Here is a 26,270-nt window from a genome sequence, read left to right as displayed (position 1 = left end):
CTAGCATTCCCCCAAATTTATTTCACCAATATTTCACCTATAAACAAAGCTAGTAGTTTCTGTGGAACACACTGACTTCAGGAAACTGCCCCACTGCATTCAAAGGACCTCTTTACCTTGTTAATCCACACACACACACACCCTGGCATTTCATCTCCAAATCCTGCAGGACTGAGAATATGAGCATTTTCAGCAATATTTTAACTATGGACACCAGTCTGGAGGTACTAGAAAGTTAATACAATTGAATTTTACTTACGTAAGAAGTCAGTTTGAATCCAGGAAATGGTTCCCTAGCAATGCCTGGAATGTTGTCATAAAAAACAATAAACAGATATCCAAGTCTTGTTTTGTATGTGGGAGGGACAGGGAGAGAGAGAGGAAAAAACATAAAATTGTCACCCCCAAATCTCACTGATGTTTCTTACAGTTTTCTACAAATTAATACACAGAATCCATTTTCCCAGACTCCATCTTGGGACTTCCAGTTTACCTTTGTGTGTTTCTAATTCTCCTCTCTAGATGGCAGCACAGATGAAAAAATGCTAGAAAAGCTCGGAGCCAACTGACTTCAACAGCAGCCAACAGCTAACCACTGCCCTACCCTAGACTAACTCTCCTTTAAAAAAAAAAAAAAAAAAAAGGCAGAACCTAAGGTATGATAATTACACTTAATTTTTTCAAATAGATTGAATCAGTCATGTGGGGATGTAAAGAATCAATGACAAACGTATCAGTGAATGAGGAAACTGACCACTTAGCAGCACCTCTCCCACGCTAGCTGTGTTTTCTGTATCTTAACCATAATGTCATCAGTGTTCCCATGCCATGCAGAAGGTCATATAAGCATGGTCGTTTGCATCATGACACTGGGCACCCGATACAACCAAACTCCAAGCCACCTGGTTTGCTGTGAGTATTGGATTCATTTAAGATATAAACAATGCCATTTACCGACCCTTGTGTCAACCGATGCTTTGAACCTGCTGTAAAATGATCCCATGTCACCAGATGCTGCACTGTAGCTTATGTTAGCAAGAAGGTAACACTTCATTAAAAGCATGCAACTTATGGTTGAATTAATAATGCAAGAGGAAAGGACTAGAACAGACTTAGAGAGAAGACCTTTATACTTTACTTCAAAGCCCCACTAAGGTTTTTTAAAACCTTATTCCTCATGGTGTTAAAAAACAATATTCAACTGAGTAAATTTAAAAATCAAGTTCACTTTATTCAACAGTTCATGAATCAGGCAGCATCCCATCTAGCAAACAGAAAGGAGCTCCGAGGAGCTGCACAAAATGGAAGGCTTTTGTAGAGGCAGGGATAAAGAAAAGGCAGATTACTTCATCTTTCTTTAGGGGATGGAAGGGACCTATCAGGCAGATTACCTCACTACTGCTGACCAGGAAATTTCGGCTTGACTGACTCAAGGTTACATTCCCGGGAGAGGCTGAAACTGCAATTAAGTTAGGTATTAAGTATTGGTTTGGTGACATAGGCTTAGCATAAATGACTCCGTTTGGGGGCCTGTTGTTTCTTTTTTTAACAAAGAAACAAGATGTTCATAACAAAATCTGCTGACAAGGAGAACATAAGGATGGTGCCCCTTCAACATATGGCATTTCAAGGGCTCAAAGGTATCCTAAAGAACACTAAATTGTTCGTGTGTAATGAACTGGACAGAAGCTAAAATGTGACCTGTACCTTTTAAACAAACAACAACAACAAAAACCTCACCATGGAGAGTGAAAATAACTATAATACATAAATAAACCAACCTGAGGCTAAGTGGATTGCCATTCACATTTAAGAAAAAAATCAATTTGCAGTGTATCAGAGTCCTTTTAAATTCCACCCCCCCTCTTTAATGAAAGCAAATATTCCAGGAAATTACTCTAAACACTGTATCTTTCCTTGAAGGAGTACCTTTTAATATTCCTTGGGTTGTAATCAGTTAATGCTTTGATGAATCAGGAAATCTGCCTTTCCCAAAACAACTCCTGGTGCTCTAAGCTTACTGAATGCTTTCCCCTGGGCTCTAAGTTTAGAGACAAAACTGAGTCCTAAAATGACTAGACTGAGAGGCATTGAAATAATGCAGAATATGAGAGAGTGAAGTTGGGATATTGAGTATCACCCAGCCACAGGCCTGCATGCCTGTCAAGGGCCACACCATCCCCCACCATCCAGAGCTGCAGGCCAGCAGCTCTCCCCCTCTGGGACTTTCCCTGGAGCCAAGACCCAGATTACTCTGAGACCCAGGACTCGGAGGTGTCACATACCCAGGACAAAGCTGAATCCTGAGAGCCCTGACCCATTAATTCTTTTGCATCCGTGTAGCTGCCAAACCTGCCATCCCTGATATGATGATCCCTGATATGATATGATTCTTGATATCATTGATGTGTGCCCAAGAGGGAAGCCCTTTCAAGGGGTTATATCTTCCATGAACTCTCATCCTCTTCTTGATTCAGCTTCTGTCCCCACTTTCCTCCTAAACTTTTCCTCTGTGACCTCAGGAATCCCATTTCATCATCAACACAGACCCTGATACTCCCAACCTCTTCACTGGACATTCCTTAGCTTTCGAGCCCTAACGTGGCTTTCCCTGCAAGCACACTGCTTCCCTGCAGCCCTCACAAGTGGAGGCTGCTGAGTCAGGTTCCTTCTGTCAAACACTGTCATTTCCATGGGTCTCAGTTCTCTGCCCTCTGCGACCCAGACTACATACATAGCCATGAGTTCACACTCTCTACCCCAGCTGTCACCCACTGACTGCCTAGCCATGTCCTTTATTTATTAGAGACATTAGCAATGAACCCCAGTATCCCTTTTCATTCCATATTCTGCCAACAATCTGGCCCATGTTATGACCATGAAGCATACTTGATCTCTCTCAGTTCCTTGATTCCATCTCTGATTTCCTTCTCTATTCTGTTTCAATCACCCAATCCCATGGCCACCCCAGGCTCGGTCATCAAGAAACCGCAGCACCTCTGAACTCATGACTTTCTATTCCTCTAGTTCTTCTCCTGTGGTTATTTTTACTCTACTGATTTTCCAAGCTTATTAAGAATTCTGTTTTCTTCTTTCTCCTTATGTGTCCTCCATTTGCTGGCTCCTTTTCCTTCTCTATCCAGAAAAGATTCCATGCTCTCTAATGTCAGCCGCTGACACGTGGCCCCAGCTCCATTGCTCCATTCTTCTTGTTTCATCTGCCCGACAAAACTTGAATCTAGTTGTTTGCTTTGGCCATTCCTTGCCTGGGCTGCTGGACACTGCTGGAGAAAACCGCATGGTCACACAGATTGGACTGCCCAAAATTCAGGCTCAGCAACCTCCAGTGGGACTTAGTACTGCCTGCCATCCTACCACATTCCCCTGACCTGCTTGCTCTTTCTTTCTGAGTCACCAGAGCAGCTATTTTGAGAATTCCCCTCTTTCCAAACCTCCAAGCTTGCCTTCTTTACTCTTCTCTGTAGGTGGTTTTATCTTCCACCTGTCAAGGGGGTGAAATAGAAGTTATGAGATGTGAGTAGTCTCAGGTTTCCATGCCAGCCTATCAGCTTGCAGCTTCCCCCACCTTGCCTCTTTCCTCGACCTCACCTGTTTACAAAAGTTGTTCCCTCCTTCTTCTAAGGCCCATGTCTTGGCCCACACTCTGGGTCCCCTCTCCTCCTGACTTCTTATTCACCTCACTCTCGGTTATTCTTTCTCACTCTTATCTATATATTCAACCTCTTCCTCTCTATTGGTTCCTTCCTCCTCAGGTTAAAAAAAAAAGCCACATTCCCCCTCCATCTACAGCCTGCTCACTCCTTGCCAGCTAAACTTCTTGGAAAAGTTATCTCCACTCACTGTTTCAACTTCCTCACTTTCCGTTCACTCTCCCAATCTGCTTCTTCCAAAATAACCAGTGATCTCCCTGTAGCTACACTCAAGGGACACCTGTCAGTTCTCTCTTTATTTGACATTTGACACGTCCTCCTTTTGACACTTTCTCTTTTCTGGGTGTCTATGACACCACCTACATGCTCTCAGATATCTCTCCAGCCCAGACCTTTCTCTTGAGCTTCAGACCCAGATAGCTACCTTCTAACCATCTCCACCTATAGGTTCCAAGGCATCTTAAAGTGAACTCATTTCCTCTTCAAACATGGACCTCTTCCTGAATTTCCCCTATGAGTGGTAAGCACTACCCTGGACTTGTTGATGTGGCCAGAAACTTGTGCATCATCCCTGACTGCTTGATGGAGGTCTATGTATGATTGGCTGCATGGTGTGATGGAATGCGAGCTCTTCATCTAGTCTCCTCTGGGTGGTTTGAATGCTCATGCCACTGTTGTCTACTCTGTCAGCCCGGCAGGGCCAAGGGTGCCCCCTAGGTTTTTGACCCTGCTGGCTCTGATGCGCGGTGATGGGCTGGCTGGGTTACATGCAGGTCCCACGTAGCTTCATCTTGCAGAGGGGCAATCACATTCCCCGCAACCCCAGCAAACAATCCAGAAATATCTCTTCCTTTTGTCCAGCACATCCCCTTCCATATCAAGTCATTTCTTCTCCACTCATAGCACAGACAGGAAAAATTGATTCATATTTACACATGTGTAAATTGTTTAACCTCATTAATTCACATGTGTGGAATTGCATTAATCTCAAAGAATAGAAAAATTAATTATTTAATCTCTCTCAATTTCAGTTTAATCTCTGGGTGAAAGAACAGAGCCCTTTGTATTTCATTTTTATAATGTAGAGTCTGGGTCTCTCTCAGCATCAGATTATCTCCACAATAATTAATGTACTTTCTACTCTATTAATAAGAGTCTGGTGGTGGTGGTGGTGGTGGTGGGGTGTATGTCTGTGTGGGTGGGTGGGTGGATGTGTGTGTGGGTGTGGGTGTAAGTGTGTGTTGGTTGGTTTGGTGTCAGGGTACAAGTTGGCAGTCCAGAGCCCAGGGAAATGAGTGAAGAGAATACATTCTGTTAATACTTCACATATCATCCTATCACATGTTCTTTCAAAATCATAAATCTGATCAGGTCATTCACCTGCTAAAAGCCTGTCTGTACCTTCCCATTGCCTTTAGGATAAAATCTAAACTTGTAAACTTGACTTACAAGTTAAGGTCTGTTCCCAGTTTACCTCTCCCAACTCATTTCCCACAATTTTCCCTCTTCTTTCAGTTCCACGGGCTTATTGTGCTCTCTCTTGCCTCTGGACTTTCTTACATTTTAGAGGATTTTCTCCAACTTTTCCCTACGCCTGGTTAATTCCTGCACATTCCTCAGGTCTCAGAGTAAATGCCAGCTCCCCGGAGAGTCCTCCTTGACCTCCTTCCCAGCCTTGATGTGTCCCTTCTATGTACTCCCATAACTTTCTCAGGTCATAGCATTTATCATATTTTAATTTGCTTTATTTATCTGCTCTCTGACTAGACTATAAATGCTTTCAAGGCAAGATTGTTTAAGTCCTGATCACTGCACACCCTCCAACACCTAGCATGTGCCTGATACATGGTAGGTGCTCGATAAATATTTGTTAAATAACAAATGAATGGATGAATGAATGAAGAATAAATTGAACATGCAAACCAGATAAGAGCTGGCTTCATGTGCACTGCCTTTCACCTTAAAGCAGGACTCAGTACTTTATTGTATTTCTCTAAAAGTAAACCCCACAAAGCAGCAGATTTGACTGAGATTTTATGAAGAGACGGAGAAAGTCTAAATGGCAGGCATTTCTGTTCTCCCCTCAACATCTCTCTTTGATTTCCAGATGTTGGGTCTTCTTCTCTTTTGACTCTCCCTTCTTCCCTGCTCTGTCACCCCCAACTCAGCCTCTACTTCCTTCTCTAAGCAAATATCCCTCTGGGAGGACTATAGAGGATGAAGTGGATCAGTGGATACCATTTAGGAAATAATTGAATGAGGCCAGGCAGAGATGATGAAGGCCTGAATTAAGAAAATGACAAATGAAGAGGAGAGAGTGGGTTGAGGAGATGTTTAGGAAGGAAGATCAATAGGACGTGGTTATGATTGGATTGGGAGTAGAAAAGAAAGAAAAGAGGGGAATATAGGATACATCCCAGGATTTAGTGAATGCAAAGGAAGGGAAGGAAGGTGGGAAAGAAGGGAAGGAGGGAGGGAGGAAGGAAGGAGAAAAGAAACAGAAAGAGGAGGCTCATGTTATAGAATCTTAATTTCTTCCATTAAGCAAAATGGGAAAGTGATATGCAAGAGGTGGGATTGGGACTTGGGGGAAGTAGGAAAGATTTAGAAAAGGAGAAGGGGGGAATGTCATAGGAAGGCATGTACCTTGATTGAAAATTCAAAGAATCGCTCTTAGTAGTGAGGGCTCGTCTGGGACCAGTCACCTGACATAGCTTGGATCAGATTTCTAAATTTTCTCCAGCAATATCTTCTGCTTGGGAGTAGAAACAGAAAGTACATGGTGGATTTCATTTAGGGTAGGGATTAGGAAGACAGGAAAGAATGAAGGACCAAGGGGATGAGGGCATCTATCAGGATCATTCCTGAAATCATCAACACCAATAACAGACTGAAAGGAAGTGAGCCCTTGGCACTATGAGAACAGTGGTGGGTGAGAGAGCAAGAGTCACAACAAGGAGGAGGACAAACAGAGAGCTCAGCAGCCCTTATAAAAATAACACCAGAATCTTCCAGACGTTATCTCTATAAAATGAAAAGGTGAGTGCCCCTTTAAATCATTAACTAAACTGGCATTCAAATCTGGACAGACTCTCCCAGGTTGAGCTGTTTTGCTTTGCCAAGAATTGATAAGCTTCTGTGAACCCTCCAGGGTGAGTGAAGCATGATCCATCTTCCCTGTCTGGACAAGCTTGATCTGGCCTCCCTCTTCCTGCTGAAGCAGGCCTGAGGTATGTGCCAGGATTCCGTGTCTTAGACTAATTACCACATTCCACAATGTGGAGCTCCTGCTGATACTGCCTTTCAACTTGTAGAGGGCCCTGCTCTGACCCTCCCTGGCTGAGCCCCTCACCACAGAGTGAGGAGACTGGGACAAAAGGGATGCACCCACTCAGAATCCACATTGATCCCTGCCAGACCACAGTCTGGATAACTTGAACCACCTCAGAATTCCACTTCCAAGGCCTGCCTACGCTTCTCCAGTCCCATCCTCTCAAGGGCAGACCATGTCACCAGTATATGCACTCCCTAGGCTGAAGGTGGCCAAGGAGAACCTTAGGGATACGCTCAGAGTGTGGGTGTGTGGGCTGGGGCATCGCACATGCCTGACAGATCTTTCTCAGTCAGAGCCAGGAATGGGAAGAGAAGGGGGTCGCTTCAGATCTCCCCATGCCTCCATGTCCTGATGCAGAACAACAAGGTGTCTAAGAATTACACATTCAAACTTGGCTTTCAGGTCATTAGGAAGACATATTTACCAAGTTAGGAAAATAGAACATATTTTATTTATAACTTTTACATATACATATGGAATATGGACATCCATCTGTACTTTTACCCTCAGTTTCACAGATTTTAGGGGCAGTCCTGGCTCCTGCAATGTATTATTTACCTGTTGTGAAGAATAGCTCTTCAAAATTACTATTCTAGGTTTATTTGACATAATAGTTAGGTCCAAAATGTATTCCAGACAGTAAAAAATAAAAATCCTGTTTGGATTTCTAAAAAGTTTTGGTACCCTAAGCACTTTCCCCAATTTTTTATATCATTTGATCTCATTTGATAGAGTATCTTTCCCTGTTTTACTAATGTCTATATTTAAGATAAATTTTCTAAAAGAACCAGTAAACGTTTTTAGTTTATTTACAGGTATGTGCAGTTATCGTCACAGTCAATTTTAGGACATCTTCATCATACCCAAAAGAAACCCTGAACCCTGGGCGCCTGGGTGGCTCAGTCGGTTAAGCGTCTGCCTTCGGCTCAGGTCATGATCCCAGGGTCCTGGGATCGAGTCCCACATCAGGCTCCCTGCTCTGCGGGGAACCTGCTTCTCCCTCTCCCACTCCCCCTGCTTGTGTTCCCTCTCTTGCTGTATCTCTCTCTGTCAAATAAATAAATAAAATCTTAAAAAAAAAAAAAAAAAAGAAACCCTGAACCCATTAGGAGTCACTCCCAGTCTAAGACCCTCTGCCCCAGCCCTAGGCAACCACTAATCTATTTCCTGCCTGTATAGGGTTGCCAATTCTGGACCTTACATATAAATGGCATTGTATAATACGTGGTCCTTTATGACTGGCTTCTTTCACTTAGCCTAATGTTTTCAATGTTTATCCATGGGATCAGTACTTCCTTTTTATTGCCAAACAATATTCCATTGTGTGGATATAACACATTTTATTTATCCATTCATCAATTGATTGATTTTGGGCTGTTTCCACTTTTTAGATGTCATGAATAATGCTGCTGTGAACATTTGTATACAAGTCTTGGACATGTTTTCATTTGTGTTGGGTTATGTACCTAAAAAGGGAATTGCTGGATCATATGGCAACTCAGTGTTTAGCCTTTTGAGAAACTGCCAGACTGTTTTCCTAAAAGGCTGCATTATTTTACATTCCCACCAGCAATGTATGAAGATTCCAATTTCTGTACTTGCTCATCAACACTTGTTATTCTCTGTCTTTTTTATGCTAGCCATCTTAGTGGCTATGAAGTAGTATCTCACTGTGATTTTTATTGCCATTTTCCTGAAGGCTAATGATTTTGTGCATATTTTCATGAGCTTATTAACCATTTGTCTATCTTCTTTGGAAAAATGTCTGTTCAGATCTTTCACCCATTTATAATTTGGGTTGTCTTCTCATTATTGAGTTGTAAGAATTCTTAGTGTATTCTAGATGCAACTCTCATGTCAGATCTATGATTTGCAAATATTTTCTCTCATTCTGTACATTTCTTGCTGGTGTCCTTTGAAACACAGAAGTTTTTAATTTTGATGAAGTCAAATTTGTCTATGTTTTCTTTTGTTGCTTGTGTTTTTGGTGTCGTATCTAACCAACCATTGACTGAAAGTTGCAAAGATTTATGCCTATGTTTTCTTCTAAAGTTATAGAGTTTTAGATCTTACATTTAGGTCTTTGCTCCATTTTGTGTTAATTTTTTTTAAGATTTTATTTATTCATGAGAGAGAGAGAGATCACAAGCAGGGGGAGGGGCAGAGGGAGAGGGAGAAGCCGGCTCCCCAAAGAGCAGATGAGGAGCTTGATGCAGGGCTCAATCCTGGGACCCTGGGATCATGACCTGAGCCGAAGGCAGATGCTTAACCATCTGAACCACCCAGGTGCCTCTGTGTTAATTTGTATATTTGGTGTGAGGTAAAGGTCCAACTTTACCTTTTGGGTATAATATTCAGTTATCCCAAACCATTTGTTGAAAAGACTATTCTTTCCCCATTGGCTTATCTTGAAACCCTTGTCAAAAATTAATGATCATAAGTGTCAGGATATATGAGTTTTTAAAATACCCCTTTTCTGATATCTATAATTTCTTTTCTTTTTTTCTTTTTTTAAGATTTTATTTATTTATTTCTTTATTTGAGAGAGAGAGAGAGTGCACGAGCAAGGGTGAGGGGCAGAGAGAGAGGGAGAAGCAGACTCCCTACTGAGCAGGGAGCCCAATGCAAGGCTTGATCCCAGGACCCCAAGATCATGACCTGAACTGAAGGCAGATGCTTACCCGATTGAGCCACCCAGGCACCCCGATAATTTCTCTACTAAAGGGATATGCAATAAGTCATATCTCAGGCTACTATGACTTATTTATTTATTTGTTTGTTTATTTATTTATTATTAATTTTTTTTAGAGAGTGGAAAAGGCCAGAGGGAGAGAGTGAGAAGGAGAATCTTAAGCAGACTCCACGCCTGGTGCAGAGCCGGACACAGGGCTCAGTATCATGACCCTGGGATCATGACCTGAGCCAAAATCAGACACTTAACCCACTGAGCCACCCAGGCGCCCCACTATGACTCTTTTAAATCAAGAAGTTCAAACTAGAAACTACTTTAGGGGCACCTGGCTGGCTCCATCAGTGAAGCATGCAACTCTTGATTTCGGGGTTGTGAGTTTGAGCCCCACATTGGGTATAGAGATTACTTAAAAATAAAATCTCTTTTAGAAAACCTACTTTAATAATTGTTTTTGTTCCGCTAGAGCTATTAGGAAATTCTACTTGCAGCTAAAACATTCTTCCTCCTTAGAGGTATTTTACTGAGATCGAAAACAGAAATCTGAACAAACTAGGAAACTGAGGACACACCACGGATCTCTTTAATCTCTGGGTATATGTTCTAATTTGTCCTTTTTGCCCCCCCCTTTTTTTTATTCAGAAGAGTAATATTAACTTTTTGCAAAATTCATGGAGATTGATCAGCTCTCTAGTGTTTGGAGCCAGAATATATTTCTTGGCTCAAAGGTCCCTTTACCCTACTTTTACATATTAGAAAAAATAAAACATGGGCCTTTAATCTCATATATGAAAAACTAGGGTTGTTTCCTCAAATGAGACAAGAGCTTAGGATGAGATCATGTTTGGGTTAAGATGGTTTTCTTAAACCTAATTAGCTCCAATTCTAGGCTTATTTTATTGTTCCCTGTATTTTGCTCCCATTTATACTGATGAATAATGGATTGAATTGTGTTCTATCATTTATATCATAAATACTTCCTCTAGGTTTGAGTGCTGTGAAGTTCTCTTTTAAACTTGCTCAGGGATTAAACTTGGCAATTAATTCATATGTCAGTTGTTAGCAAGGTCTAGTAATTAAAGCCTACTTCAGAGTAAGTTATTAACTCTCCAAGAAAAAAAAAGTACTTTATCAACTTATCAGTTTTAGCTATTTATTCTAGTTGATGAGATAGGGAAGTTATTGACTGTACATAACCACCTCTGTACTTTTACCACTGAACACTGGGGTCAAATAGAAATCTAGGTTGTTCAAAGTCATAGTTTAAATCTAGAATAAACCAGTTCAGGTTGATGGGGTAGAAGAGGGTGCCCTTGGATCTTGTTACCTTTGCAATACTGCCTCTTTAAATTTTATAAAGCCCATTTTTACTCTGTTCAAAATTCTCAAACTTGTAAATTAAAAACAGCCTAGACCAAGGATTTCATATTGGTATCTGAGATATTGAATTTACTTACTGTTCACATTTTTTTTACAGCTTTAACTATAATCTCCCTGCTGTACATTATATCCCCATGACTTACTTATTTTATAACTGGAAGTTTATCCTTTGACTCTCTTCTTATAATACTTTTTAAAATCCTAATATAATCTTTTTAAAAACTGTTAAATGCTGCATGTCAGTTATATCTCAGTGTTTTAAAAAGGTAAAATTTTAAATTTTCTTAATCCTTTTGATGCTCTCCTTGTGAACAAGCTAGAGGAGAAACTCTAGTTGAGTGTAAATGCCAGGATACAACAGGTGCACGCTTTGCTTTTGCAGACCTAAACTAGTCATGAGTTTCCATCTCATGATAGCAAGTTTCCCTTTATTCTGCTTTGTTTCTTGGCCTAACATCTGGTATAGTTACACAGTTTGAGGGTGCCCCATATGCGCCCTCTGCTTTCCCCTGGTTGGCTTGTGATGAACTACTACGAAGGTCAGTTCAAGTCTGACTCTTTCTTGTGGTCAGCATAACTGCCGTAGTGGTTCCCAAGCCCAGCTGACCATCAGAATTTCCTGGGGGGGTTTGTAAAGAGTTTTCGGGCCTCACCCCAAAGGTACTGAATCCGGAACTTTAGGGTAGAGCCCGTGAATCTGTATGTTTCAAACCTTCCCAAGGTGATACTGATGTTCAACCAAGCTCGGGCTATGGTCCGGGACTCTCCAGGTGCCTGGAGGTCCCATGGGTTTGGCCTTAGGGCATTGCCTCTGAGAAGCTGCCAGAGTATTCTAAAATAATCAGGGGTACCTACTTGCAATCTGCCCTTAATGACCACCTACTGCCTTGGCAAAGTGTCCTATGTTCCTTCTCTGTCCACTCTCGCCTCCCTCCGACTGTCCTTGTGACTTAGCGCTCCTTCAAGCTGCCTGGCAGTGGCACTAGTGAAAATAAGATAAACTTTGGTTCTGATAAATCTGCCATGGACTTTTGGCCCAGACTGCTGTATGAATGCCATTTGCCTCATTTGTAAAATGAGGATAATATCATCCTCTCAAGGATGAGGACCAGAAGAATGTATTTACGTAGCACCTAGAACGTAGTGCACCTTGCAGTATGCATTATTGTCTGTTTGGTTTTACTTGTCCACCTCTATGAATATGGTGGGCTAATGAAGCTTGTTCATCAGTTTTCTCTGATTGTAGCCCCCTAGGTTACTCTGGGCAGTGTTTCTCAAAGTAAGGGACACAGACCCCCTCCATCTGAATAAGAGGGAGGAGGACAAAAATCTGGTCTTATGCAACTCTAACTCTTTACACTTTAAAATTTTTTTATTGCAGTATAACATACACATAGAAAAGTATTTTTATTATAAGTGAACAGCTCAGTGAATTTTCATAAACTGAATACACCCATGTAACCAGCACCCCAGAAACCCTCCTCCACACATGGAACTTTAAGAACCGCTGTTAGAGGAAGAGCCCTGTGGTGGAGCTCTCCTTTACCACAGTCCCATCTTTCTCTCCTGAGACAAGTCTGCATGCTGTGTGAGCCCTTCCCAATCTGAGAGGCTAGGCTTGTGGCCTCACATGCCCCCCTAATAGTGATGTGACTTCCTTTGTCAGAAGGGTCACAAAGGGTGTTTCCATCATTTATATTCCTAGCATACACCCTAAACTGTTTAAAGTAAATGAATTCAGGTCCTGGCCAACAAGGAGTGGAGATCAGTCATTGCCTGAAAGAATTCAGGCCCTGGCCAACAAGGAGTGGAGATCAGTCATTGCCTGAAAGCATCAGTTTATTACAACACTCCAGCATTTTCTCACGGAAGGGTGAATGAGGTGGATTCTAGTGTAATTATCTTTGTGTAATTGAAAACTAAATCACTGATGACTGCATAGTTTAAATACCCATTTAAATACTTTCATTTTATTGCACCTATTTTTGCAGGACATGCTACCACCAAATAGGCTATTAATTTTTCTAGCGAATTAAAATCTGAATGGGTACATTAAAAACAAGCACAGCTCAAATAGATGCCCTCTTTTCCCAGAGATCATTAGAGTTTTTTTAATTTATTTAATCCAGCTATTCAAATAATGTATTAGACCAGGACCTGTAACAGTACAGGTCTTGCCCAAAAGAGATCAGGTTTTCTCTGTAATATGATTTACGCAAGACTTTAAATAGAACAAAAGCCTGTGGTGCTTTTGCGTATATCTTCTCAAATATTAACATGCATACAGATCACATGGGGGTCTTGTTAAAGTGTAGATTCTGATTTGGTGGGGCTTGAGGCCTGAGATTCTGCATTTCTAACAAGCTCCCAGATGGTGCTGATGCTGCTGGCCTGAGGGCCACACTCTGAGTTGCAAGAATGTTCAGAGTAAGCAATGACTAGAAGCCTGGATACATATCTGAGCTTCAATTTCCTAGTATATATAGACTATTTCTAAGGTCTCTTCTAAATGTATGAATCTACAATTCAGTAATTCCTCTTTGCCTATTAATTTTTCTTTAGGCTGCTGATCCTTATTGTTTATAAGCTGTTATATTAGATATTGTTCTGTATTGGAAAGCCAGACAAAAATTCTTGCTTATGGTTCGCAAGTTTTATTTTTCAACCTTCTATAAGTCTATTGGACCCTAACCTAAACTTGAGTCAGCAGTGTAAGATTTTGGTCAGATAAGCAAGTGTGTGCCTAGGAGTATAACCAATAGAAAAGGACAGCTAGTTCCAGTCCAAAGTGATGACATAGGAAGATCCTGAACTCGCCTCCTCCCATGGACATACCAAATCTACAGCTACATATGGAAAAATCTCCTCTGAAAAAAACCCTAAAAACTCACAGCAACCCCTTCACATTAGGTAAATGAGAGGGAAACCACATCAAAGGGAGTCAGGAAAGGCTGAAACACAATCTTGCCATAAGCCCCACCCTTGGTACCGTGACCCACAATTGGGAGTCAACTAAAATGCAGGGCTTCTTCCTGAGAAGCAAGGCATTCAGACTCCACAAAAGGCATTCCAGATTTTAAAACTGGCACCTGAGAGATGAGCCTCCAAAACATCTGACTTTGAAGACGAATGGGGCTCATGCCCAGGAGACCCATGGATCCATGGTGAACTAAGGAATATCTGTTAAAGGGCATGCATTCAGGCTCACCTGCCCAGGACAGTTCTTTGAAAAGGGACCAGATTTATGTGAAAGAGACTTATTTCCTAATTTTAAAGCACAAGTCTAAGGGAAAAGGACCTGCTGAGATACTCTCCACGGTTAGAGACAGGTGGGTACCATCCTGTACACTCTCCTACCTTACTAAAACCAGCCAGTGCCACCTTATTTTTTTCCTTTTCCTTTTCCTTTTTCTCTCCTTCTTCTCACCTTTTTTTGGCAAGTGCCATCTTTGCATTTTCCCTCTGCCTTGCTCCAACCAGTGAGCACAATCTTCGCACTCTCCCTCCGCCATGCTCCACAGTGCCAGTATCTCCCGGAGGAGAGCTTCTACACACATCTGATGCCCTGGTTGTTACATCTGGTGACCTGATTCTTGCAGCTGCCACCCAGGAGACACCCTTGCCTGCCCGGCTCTGGATGCCAGGGGGGCTTACATTCCTGTCCAGGTCAATATTCCTGACGGACATAAATGCAAAAATCCTCAACAAAATATTAGCAAATTAAATTCAACTAATACACTTAAAGGATTATATGCCGTGATCAAGTGGGATTTATTCCAGGATACAAGGATAATTTCACATGCAAAAATAAATCAACATGATACATCACATTAAAAAAAATGAAGGAGCAGAAACAGACTCTTAACTATAGAGAACAAACTGATGGTTACCAGAGGTGAGGAGGGTGGGGGGATTAGTTAAATAGGTGATGGGGATCACTTGTTATGATGAGCACTGAGTGTTATATGGAAGTGTTGAATTACTATATTGTACACCTGAAACTAATATTACACTGTATGCTAATTAACTGGAATTTAAGTAAAAACTTTTAAAAAATGAAGGAGAAAAATCATATAATCATTTCAATAGATGCAGAAAAGCATTTGATAAAATTCAACATCCATTTATGATAAAAATTCTTAATAAAGTTTGTATAGAGGAATGCCCCTCCACATAATAAAGGTCATATATGACAAGCACACGGCTAACATCATATTCAGTGGTGAATAGATGAAAGCTTTTCCTCTAAGATCAGGGACAAAAAAAGGATGCCCATTCTCACCACTTTTATTCAACATAGTATGGAAGTCCTAGCCAGAGTAATTATCAAGAAAAAGAAAAAGCATCAAAATTGGAAAGGAAGAGTAAAACTGTCATTATTTGCAGATGGCATGGTACTATATATAGAAAACCCTAAAGATGCAACCAAAAAACTGTTAGAGCTAATAAATGAAGTCAGTAAAGTTTCAGGATATAAAATCAATATACAGAAATTCATTGCATTTCTGTATGCTAATAACAAAGTAGTACAAAGAGAAATTCAGAAAATAATCTTATTTACATCAAAAAGAGTAAAATAACTAAGAATAAATTTTTGAAGATTTATTTATTTATTTGACAGAGAGAGAGAGAGAGAGCACACACAGTGGAATGGGAGAGGGAGAAGCAGGCTCTCTGCTGAGCAGGGAGACTGACGCAGGGTTCGATCCCAGGACCCTGAGATCATGACCTGAGCCGAAGGCAAATGCTTAACCAACTGAGCCACCCAGGCACCCCAATAACTAGGAATAAACTTAACCAAGAAGGTGAAGGACCTGTACACTGAAAACTATAAGACACTGATGAAAGAAATTTAAGAAGACACATATAAATGGAAAGATAGATCATGCTTATGGATTAGAAGATTAATATTGTTAAAATGTCCATATTACCCAAAGCAATCTACAGATTCAATGCAATCCCTATCAAAATTCCAATGGCATTTTTCACAGAAATAGAGCAAACAATTCTACAGTTTGTATGGAACCACAAAGATCCTGAACAGCCAAAGCAATCTTGAGATAGCAGAACACAGTATGCACCCTCATCTCAAACTATATTATAAAGCTATAGTAATCAAAGCAGTATGCTATTAACATAAAAACAGACACATAAATCAATGGAACAGAGCAGAGCCTAGAAATAAACCCACACATATATGGTCAATTAGTTTACAACAAAGGAGCCAAGAATATACAATGGAGAAAGGAAGGACAGTTTCTTCAGTAAATGGTATTGGGAAAACTGCACAGCAATATGCAAAAGAATGAAAGTGGACCACTATCTTACACTATACACACACAAAAAAATAACTCAAAATGGATTAAAAGCTTGAATGTAAGACCTGAGCCCATGAAACTCCTATAAAAAAACATAGGCACTAAGCTCCTTGACATTGGTCTTGGTGATGATTTTTAGGATTTGACACCAAAAGGAAAAATAAACAAATGGAACTATATCAAACTAAAAAGCTTCTGCACAGCAAAGGAAACAAGCAACAAAATAAAAAGGGAACCTAATGAATGGGAGAAAATATTTGCAAATCATCTATCTGATAAGGGGTTAATATCCAAAATATATAAAGAACTCATACAACTCAATAGCAAAAAAAAAAAAAAAAACCAAGCTGATTAAAAATTGGGCAGAAGATCTGAGCAGACATTTTTTTCAAAGAAGACATACAGATAGCCAAAGGTACATGAAAAGATGCTCAATATCACTCATCATCAGGGAAATGCGAATCAAAACCACAATGAGATATCACCTCACACCTGTTAGAATGGCTATTACCAAAAGGACAAAAAATAATAGCTTTGGCAAGGATGTGCACTGTTTGTGTGGGAATGTAAATTGGTGCTTCCACTGTGAAAAACAGTATGGAGGTTCCTCAAAAAGTTACACATAGTAATACCATATGATCCAGCAATTCCACTTCTGAGTATCCATCCAAAGAAAGTAAAAAACACTAACTCAAAAAAACATATGCACCCCTATGTTCATTGCAGCATCATTTACAATAGCCAATATATGGAAACAACCTAAGTGTCCATCTACATATGATGGGACAAAGAAAATGTGGTATATAAACATATAATGGAATATTATTCAGCCATTAAAAAAGAATGAAATTTTGCCATTTTGACAACATGCATGGACATTGAGGGTATTATGCTAAGTGAAATAATTCAGACAAAGAAAGACAAATACCATATGATATCACTTATATGTGGAATAAAAAAAAAAAGATCATAGATACAGAAAACAGATTGGTCATTGCCAGAGATGGGAGATGTGGGAGGTGAAATGGGTGAAGGGATCCAAAAGGTACAAACTTCCAGTTATAAAATAAGTAAGTCATGGGGATATAATGTGCAGCATTATCTATAGTTAATAATATTGTATTGCATATTTGGGGCGCCTGGGTGGCTCAGTCGGTTAAGCATCGACTGGTGGCTTCAGCTCAGGTCATGATCTCAGGGTCGTGAAATCCAGCCGCACATCAGGTTCCATGTTCAGTGCAGAGTCTGCTTGAAATTCTTTCCCCCTCCCTCTCCCTCCCCCTCTGCTCCTCCCCCCAACTCGTGCTCTCTCTCTCTAAAATAAATAAATAAAATCTTTATTAAAAAATATTGTATTGCTTATTTGAAATTTGCAAAGAGAATAAATCTTGGAAGTTCTCATTACAAGAAAAAAAGTTCTGTAACTATATATGATGACAGATGTTAACTAGAGTTATTGCGGTGACCATTTCACAATATATACAAATATCAAATCATTACATTGTATGCCTGAAACTAATATAATGTATGTAAATTATACTTCAATTTATAAAAAAAAAAAAGAAAGAAAGAAAAAGAAAGGGACAACTAATCCTACCAGAATAGGCAGTCCTTATATGAATACTGTATTCAAATAGCCACAACTGGGAAGAGCTGCAGAACATGCAAAGAAAAGTTCAAAGAACTGGCATTATTTAGCTTGTGAAGAGAGGACAAAGGATGCCTTAAGAATCATCTTTGAATGGCAGCAGAAAGCAGTATATCCTCTAAAGTAAATGGCTTTACAGTGGGTCAGAGTAGATTTAGGTTAGCTCTAAAGCAGATCTGATAATAATGCTGATCCTAGGTGGTAGGATTGCCAATGGTAATTTCCTTTTTCAAAGACGTTTAAAACCAAACTGGACCCTACTACATTGCCTATCAGTTGTATTATAAGTTGATATATCAATTGGAGTTCAGTGCAGACACCATTCTAGGTGTTGAATACAAGGAATTAGATGTTTCCGAAACAAATAGGGGTGGGCTGGAAGAGCAGAGGTTAGAGGGCGGCCCGTAGGCTTCCAAGTCACACCACACAGCAACAACCTAGAGATCAGGAGCCTGTGGAGACCATAGCTGGTGTCCCAGGCCCTTCTCACCAGTGGAATTGGTGGCAAGGCAAAGGCACAGAAAGTCTGGCCGTTGAGAATCACATCTAATGTAGCATGCACATCAAGAAGTAAGAGAGAAAACTAACAGGCAGGGAAAATAGGCTCCATCTTGCGTTTACCTTCCAGTCTCACATCATTTACCTGACTGGCAAAATCCGAATTGTATACTGAATCCCATTAGCAGGAAAGTCTAAGAATTATAGCTGTTGGGATTTTTTTAAATCAATTTTCATTGAAGTATAACATACATACAGAAAAATGCACAAATCACAATCAGGTACAGCTTGATGAATTTTTATAAAGTGAGCATACCCATGTAACCATAACCCAGACTGGAAAACAGAAATTACTTGTACACCAGAAAGCCTCCCTCATGCTCTTTTCTAGGCATTATCTTCCCAGAAGGTAACTATAATCTTGGCCTCTAACACCACAGAGAAATTTTGCCTGTTTTTGAACCTTGTACAAAGTGGAATGATGTAGTCTGTCCTCTTTTGTGACCAGCTCTTCTCACTCAACACTGTATTTGTGAGATTCATCCATGTTGTGCGTTGCAATAGCATCTTGATTTTCATTGCTACATAGTATTCCTTTGGATAACTATAACATAATTTATACATTTTACTAACATGGACATTTGGGTTGTTTCTATTTGGGGGTGATTACAAATAGTGCTGTTACGAGCATTGGTGAACATATGTACGACCTTCAGTTAGATACATAAGCACGCGATTTCTGGGTTATAGGGGATGCATATGTTTAGCTTGAGTAGATATTTCCGAACAGTCTTCCGAAATGAAGGATGTGTCACATCCCCACCAAAACTTTGTATTTTCCACCTTTACATCTTAGCTATTCTGTTGAAAGCCTAATGCAATGAATTGAAATTGTATTATGGCTTTAGTTTTTATTTTCCTGATGTCTAACAAGTGAAGCACCTTTTCATATATATATTGGCCATTGGGATATCCTTTTCTATGAACTGCCTGTTTTTCACCCAATTTCTTATTGGCTTGTCTGACTTTTTCTTCTTTGTAGTTCTTTATTCTATGAGTCCTTTGTTGGGTGTATGTATTGTAAACACCTTTGGCCATTGTGACTTGTTTTTCCATTCCTTCAATAGGGTCTTTTGATGAAGACATTTATAATTTTAATGTAGTTCAGTTTATCAGAGGCTTTCCTTTATGGCTCCTTTATTTTGTATGTGTCCAATTTAAGAAATCTTTGCTGACTCCAAGGTCACAAAGGTATTTTCCAATGTTTTTTTGTGAAAACTTTATTGTTTTATTGTTTACATTTGGATCTACAATTCATCTGGTATTGATTTTTGTGTATGATGAAAAGGAAGAAACAAGTTTTGAGACTTCCAACTCCTATAATACTGCAGAATGAGGATGGGGTATCTATGGAAGGTAGTGAAAATGAATGCTGAGTGCCGACAGACCATGCCTGACACAGTTAGGCTGATGAGTTTTTACACTGTAAAACAGGTAGCTCCAAATTGTGAATTTTTCTGAACCTCTTTTCAAATACAATCTGTGATAGTGATTTCCCACAATGTCAACAATCCACCTCAGGCAGTTGCTCTGTGTCTCCTTCCTTACCCCACCTCTTGGAATGTCATCACTGTTGCAAGAGCACTGTGTTCTTTTTCAGAAATTGCAGTAAGAATTGATCTGCTTCCAAATAAATGAAAAGACCAGGGTTAGACTTGGTGAGTAAATGTGAATGTTAGTATACTTTTAAAGCAATGTTGTTTTACTACCCAATCTAAGAAAGTGTAGTCAAGGGGCACCTGGTGGCTCAGTTGGTTAAGTGTCTGCCTTCAGCTCATGATCTCAGGGTCCTGGGATGGAGCCCCGCATCGGGCTACCCGCCCAGCAGGGAGTCTGCTTCTCCCTCTCCCTGTGCTCCTCCCCCTGCTCATGTGCTCTCTCTCTCTCAAATAAATATGTATTTTTTTAAAGTGTGATCAAGTACAGGTCATTGTTCTAAAAGGTTTGGGGACATGGAAACAACCTAAGTGTTCATCAACAGATGAATAGATAAAGAAGTTGTAGTTTAGATATGCAATGGAATATTATTCAGCCATTAAAAACAAAAAACAAAAACCAAAACAAGAAACCCTACCTTTTGTGGCAATATGGATGGACCTAGAGGGCATTATGCTAAGTGAAATAAGTCAGAGAGAGAAAGACAAACACTGTACAATCTCACTTATTTGTGCAATCTTTAAAAAAAAAGACCTCATAGGAAGAGATCAGACTTGTGGTTACTAGGGTGAGGGGAGGGGGAATTGGAGGAAGGTGGTCAAAAAGTAGAAACTTTAAGTTATAAGATAATAAGTACTAGGAATATAATGTACAACATGACAACTATAGTTAACACTCTGGAGGCACCTGGGTGGCTCAGTCGTTAAGTGTCTGCCTTCGGCTCAGGTCATGATCCCAGGGTCCTGGGATCTAGCCCCGAGTCAGGCTCTCTGCTCAAGGGGGAGCCTGCTTCTCACTCTCCCTCTGCCCTTCCCCCCTGCTTGTGCTCTCTCTCTCTCATGCTTTCTGTCTCTCTCTCTCAAATAAATAAATAAAATCTTAAAAAAAACCCCACTCTGTATGATGTATATGAAATTTGTAGAGAATAAATCTTTTTTTTTAAAGGTTTTATTTACTTATTTGACAGAGAGAAACACAGCTAGAGAGGCAACACAAGCAGGGGGAGTGGGAGAGGGAAAAGCAGGCTCCCCACAGAGCAGGGAGCCCGATGCGGGGCTCGATCCCAGGACCCTGGGATCATGACCTGAGCCAAAGGCAGATGCTTAACGACTGAGCCACCCAGGCGCCCTGAGAATAAATCTTAAGAATTCTTATCACAAGGAAAAAAATTTTCTTTTTTTTTTCTCCTTATTGCATCTATATGAGATGATGGATTCTAACTAATTGTGGTAATCATTTCACAATATCTGTAGATCTAACCATCATGCTGTACACCTTAAACTTATATATTTGTATATAAACAATCATATGGAAAAATATGAACATGTCCCCCCAAAACAATTTTGGATCCCAATCTGGTTACATTCCTTGACTATGAACCATGTTAAATTCTTCGCATTTCTTAAGTACCTTAACTCATAAACCTGGCCGCTTTAAAGGGAAACTTCTGGTATTTTCTCTATTCCTTACTCTTCCAGACTGAAGCAGATGTTTCAGTCTGGAAACCAATTCTCAACTTAAGCAAGTTAGTGCTTCTGTCCACTTCAGGAAAAACAGAGCCCCCTGGTAGGAATCATTTAAGATTTTAGAGAAGTGTTTTACAAAGTTCTAATTATGCTTATTTATCTCAAAAGTAATCCCTAATTAGCTGAATGTAAGATGACCCACAGTAGGAATTAGTTTTCCTGGAACATCTTAGTCTGTATTTCTGTGACCATGAGTTTAGTCCTAGAGAAAGGAAACTCAGAATCATTTGCTTCACTCCATCAAGTAGGTCTGGTACAGGAACCTGCTCAAACTGTCCATGATCCTGATGGAAAGCAGAATGTCAGGGCTTTGTAAGAAGAAACATAAAATCCCTGATCCCAGAGAATGATCAGTTCATCTTGTTGCTTCCTCCTCAGATGAAGAGCAATTTCAGTAGGATGAGATCCCTGAGCGCAGAATCTGCAGGAAGGGGAGTGTACTGAAATGGAAAGTAACCTTAAACTTTGTCTTGAAGAATTTTTAAGCCTCCATCCACCTCAGTTTTGTTATCTGTGAAAGGGAGTCTTAATATCTATTTAATAGGAATATTATAAGATCAAGTGAGATATGTGAAAGTGCCCTGTAAAATTTAAAACAATATATACCATTACAGATTTTGAAAATTCATTTTTATATTTCCTTTGCTTTTTTTTTTTAAAAAAAGATTTTATTTATTTATTTGACAGAGAGAGACACAGCGAGAGAGGGAACACAGCAGGGGGAGTAGGAAGCAGGCTTCCCGCCGAGCAGGGAGCCCGATGCGGGGCTCGATCCCAGGACTCTGGGATCATGACCTGAGCCAAAGGCAGACGCTTAACGACTGAGCCACCCAGGCGCCCCTTTCCTTTGCTTTTTTAACCTAGAAAATGCCCTGACCAGCCGTAATGGCCACATTACAAATTTTGAAAGCATTGCTAGACTTTGATGATGGTGGTATGATAGTAGCAATAGCAAAGAAAACAAAAAGAGGACTGTGGGCGGTGGGGTATGTGTGCATGCCCATGTGCTGGATTTTTTCATGCCCCAAGATGGTCTGTGAAAGCCTTCTAGAGTTCAAATGGGAAGGAACACAAATTAGATGGGGAATCTACCCAGACATCAGAATTCACATTAATCTTACCACCAAAATAACTATCCGTCACAAGTTCATTTCACTTAAAAATCAAAAAACAAGCTCTGGCCAGTTTTAGTAAAGAAAAATTTTGCATGACTTACTTTTCACCAGTCTGTTCTGGCATGCTTCTAATGATATCACAATCACCTGAATCAATGATAGGCAGTGTGCATACCCACTTGCTGTGCCCGATTCATTATTATTGCCACTCTAGTGATGTGATTGGTCAACATGCCGCCGCACTCTATTTCAGATTGCCTCAAGGCTGGGCAGTTGCTGGTGAGGACAACCAGTTTCACTTTGCCCTCTCTGACCATTTTCAGAGTCGGCTCGAATCCTAGCCGGTACTTTCTACTTTCCATAATGACTTGGAGCCTGGAGTTGATCAACTCCAATGACTTTTCCTCTTCCTTGCGGCCACCATCTTCCTGCCTTATGTGTGGGACAGCCCCAACCAAGAGCAGCTCCCAAGATGGGGAGAGCGAGAAAGGGTCATTTTTTTTTTTAATAGCCCTTTTTATTGCTGATAGTTTCAAAGACTTGTGGAGATTTCTTTTTACTTTGTTAAATTGGTTAAGATACCTTAAATTAGCCTTTAGATAAGAGTTTATCTTAAGAATGCTCTGTTTTAAGAGATGAGATAAATTTGGATCTGGAAGCAAGAAGACCTAGAACAGACACCTCTCTCTAATTCCAATCCAATGGAACCCTTAGGCTGAATTCTATCTCTTAAAAAAAAAAAAAAAAAGCTGGGATTAAGGGTGGAGAAAAGAAAGCTGATAGTGACTCACTCCAGTTTTTGGAAGGAGGTGGATCATGCTTCCACCCCCTGCAAACCTAGTGCTGGTAACTCCCACTTTGGAAGATGAGGCAGGTCTTTTTTTTTTTTTTAATTTTATTTATTTATTTGACGGAGAGAGACACAGCAAGAGAAGGAACACAAGCAGGGGGAGTGGCAGAGGGAGAAGGAGAGGGAGAAGCAGGCTTCCCGTTGAGCAGGGCCCTGGGATCATGACCTGAGCTGAAGGCAGACGCTTAATGACTGAGCCACCCAGGTGCCCCTAGGCAGATCTTGATATGAAAAAAAGTTTGTTTTTTTTAAAGATTTTATTTATTTATTTGAGAGAGAGAGCACAAGCCGGAGGCGGGGGGTGGAGGACAGTAGGCAGAGGGAGAAGGAGAAGCAGCCTCTCTGCTGAGCAGGGACCCTGACTCGGGACTCGATACTTGATCCCAAGGACCCTGGGATCACGACTTGAGCTGAAGGCAGATGCTTAACCGACTGAGCCACCCAGGCGTCCTGACATGAAAAAAGTTTTAAGTAGTATCCTACCCTAGTACAGAAGCTAAATTCCTTGTTAGCTTCTAGATTGCACAGTTAAGATGTAAAAACAGCAAATACCCTTTACACTCAAAGGCTTTAAAAATGCACATATCTTTTGGGGAGCAATTTCAATTTCAGAACTCTATCTTGAGAAATAAGGATATGTGCAAAAATTGAACTACTTACTAGGCAGATCATCTCAGCTGTGTCCAGTATTTTCGCCATAAGCATCTTTGCCACAGACATTTTTGCCCTGTAATAATTGGCTGTAAGGCAATTTCACCATGAAAGATAAAATAACTGGTTGACAGTTTGGTTCCATTTCTCCATTGGCAAAGTTCCCATTTTTATAGTATATAAATCTTAGCTAGCTCTCATAATGGTCTATACAGCGATGAGTAGACATGGTGGTCTCAAAATAGTAGATGATAAATATATACATCAACTTGTTAGAAAATACGGTGATAAAACTTACTAGAAGTGTGAAATAAAAGAGTATAAAGCCAGATTGCATACTAGACTATACTAGAAAACAATAACATATCAGTTATAATGATAACAAAGCTCAGTAACAAATGCATCCCAGAGTTAGCATTTCTTCCACATTTCCCATGGAACTTTGGAACGTCTGTCAAGGGGCCATGTGACAATAGGCAAAGAACAAACAACCATGTCAAAAGCTTTCACAACCCAGTACAAAGCTCAAATATACATCCTGATACTTGGAAAACTGATACTTCTCTTAAAGTAGGAAGAAATTAATAATTAATTTTATTAACTTTTTTCATGTTTCATTATGTCCTTTTTAGTATCTTTTTTATTTTTTCATTATTTTATCTTTTATGACAAAATTGCCTTATGGTCAATTAGTTATGCAGTGAAAATGTTTGCAGTAATGCAAAGATGTCTACAGCAAAGATGTTTAGAGTGAGACTACCTAGAGCACAGCCCAGCTATATTTATCACACAGAAATAGTAAAAGCAGCCTACATATCCAATAATAAGAGTTTAGTTAAATACATCCATAGGAGGTACACTGTTTATGTTTAAAGTAATGTTATAGGTAAATATTTATTAATGTGATAAGATTTCTAAAGTTTTATAAATTAGAAAAGACAGTCTGATTGGGACATCCTAATCTCACCTCTTATTATCTCATTATTTTCTTGAGTAACACAGAATGTCTGTGGTAAGGTTGACAACTTATAAGAGATCAGTAGTGACCTGAGGGTCAAAAGGTAGCCTTCATCGACCCAAAATAGTTAACATTACCTTAAATTTTGCTAATAGAAGATTGTATCTTCCCTCTATTAGTATGTAAATAATTTATACATTTGCAGCATAATTTGAATTATTTCTGTGCTGATAACTCTCCATTTGCCTCAGATCCAGTCTCTGAACTCTGCAACCCCAGGTATTGATCACAGCAGGCTGCATCACTCAGGTTCCCTTGCTGGCTGGCTTCTTAGTTGGTCTGGCCAATGGGAGGCACCAGCATGAGAACAGGTGTCAGGAGGAGGTAGATAATCATGGTATTTTTCCTTAATCCCCCCTGCTTGGGTGCTGTGCCTTTGGCAGGAGCTGTGTCTCTCCATGAGGGTTTAGGAACGTGTCATTGTTCGTTCTGAGTCCCCCCAGCATCCTTTGGTAGCCCCATAGCTTTAATCATGCCTCTTTAAGTAGTGGCTTTAATAAAGGCTCTTTATTTAAACCCTAACAACAACAACAAAAAAGATTTCTAAAGTTTATTAAGGACAAACACTGGTGACGACCAATATGTGCTCAATGGTTCCAATTTTGTAAAATAAATAAATGTGTGAATATAAGCATGGTTTTAGAAGCTCTTAAAGGGCTTCTGGTTCAAGGTGGTAGACTGAGTAGATGCATTTCATCTCCTCTTGCTCTCCAAACCCACTAAAATAATTTTAAAATACACATTCACGGGCACCTGGGTGGCTCAGTTAAGCGTCTGACTCTTGATTTCGACTCAGGTCATGATCTCAGGGTAAAGGGATCAAGCCCTGCATTGGGCTCCCCGCTCAGTGGGGAGT

General features: G+C 40.2%; 1 protein-coding gene and 1 long non-coding RNA gene across 2 annotated transcripts in view; one reads left to right on the top strand and one right to left on the bottom strand.

Annotated features, from left to right (window-relative positions):
• The window catches only part of AGPS (alkylglycerone phosphate synthase), a 187,871-nt gene extending 187,396 nt beyond the window's left edge, over window positions 1-475 (bottom strand). The window contains exon 1 of the mRNA XM_078071030.1: window positions 260-475. The gene's annotated coding sequence lies outside the window, so the exon portion shown is untranslated. The remainder of the gene's footprint in view (window positions 1-259) is intronic.
• Window positions 476-629: 154 nt separating this feature from the next.
• The window catches only part of LOC144381632 (uncharacterized), a 56,476-nt gene continuing 30,835 nt past the window's right edge, over window positions 630-26,270 (top strand). The window contains exon 1 of the long non-coding RNA XR_013447228.1: window positions 630-656. This is a non-coding gene — a long non-coding RNA (uncharacterized LOC144381632). The remainder of the gene's footprint in view (window positions 657-26,270) is intronic.

Source organism: Halichoerus grypus, chromosome 4, assembly GCF_964656455.1.
Source record: "Halichoerus grypus chromosome 4, mHalGry1.hap1.1, whole genome shotgun sequence".
In the NCBI taxonomy this organism is placed as follows: Eukaryota; Metazoa; Chordata; class Mammalia; order Carnivora; family Phocidae; genus Halichoerus; species Halichoerus grypus.
The sequence above is the reverse complement of the archived record's forward strand: the minus strand, read 5'-3'. Positions and strand labels throughout refer to the sequence as shown.